This window comes from Arachis ipaensis, chromosome B03, assembly GCF_000816755.2.
Source record: "Arachis ipaensis cultivar K30076 chromosome B03, Araip1.1, whole genome shotgun sequence".
NCBI lineage: Eukaryota > Viridiplantae > Streptophyta > Magnoliopsida > Fabales > Fabaceae > Arachis > Arachis ipaensis.
The window spans coordinates 134,606,670-134,607,633 of record NC_029787.2 but is presented as its reverse complement, the minus strand read 5'-3'; positions in this window follow the sequence as shown (position 1 = coordinate 134,607,633).

Genomic DNA, 964 nt, shown 5'->3' with positions numbered 1-964 from the left:
TGATTCGTAAACATTTAAATCTTTAATTTTTTCAAAATCTGAAAACATCAATTTCTCTATTCATTTGAGTATGTCAGATCCAAGGAAAAAATCAAACGTAATTTCTATTATACTGACATGACAGATGTATATATAGAAAAAGAGATTTTAAAATAGATTCAAAATCGATGTACTCAAATTTTAAGAATACATTGCATTGAATACAACCAACAAGCAAATTAGAAAGAATCTAGTACTTGATTTCAATAGGAATCTTTTAATTTCAATGCTGTGTACGAAGAATGATAGCTATACTGATTTGGTATACTCGAAAGATACCCAGGATACAATATTGATAATCTAACAAATCAGGAACTTAAATATATTTTTAAATCATCAAAATTTAAATATCCGCGGATAAAAAAAATTAGAAATATATTTATTCTTTTGGAAATGTTTGGTATCCAAAGAAAATCAGCCAAAAACAGTCATAACTTGTCTTATTTAACATTCATTAATTATTGCGATAATTAATTAATGCTAAATAAGGCAAGTTTTAGCTATTTTTTTTTGTCAACCTAACATTAACCTTAATTAAAAAAAAAGTAATCTTAGCCTATTAAAAATAAAAAAATATTTAATTTACTTATTTATTATTTAATAATAAAAAAAACATTGATAGGTTAGTTTATGGCAAACAACATGCTCAAAGATAGCAGTATTATTGGAGTCATGTTTTTAGTCCTCTCGGTCTCACCTTTTTGTTAGATTGAATGTGATTTTTTTAATTTGTTGTTATGACTAAGAATTGCAACTTGATACCAAATTGTGATAACTACATACTCTTGGGAAATTAAAGTAGATAACTTATAATTTTATATAATATTTCGTTAATATCTAATAATTATTTGAGTGAGGGTGCTATCAATACACGTAGGATAGCGCGTATTATATTAAATAATGTTTTTAATTTTCAAGTTCACAA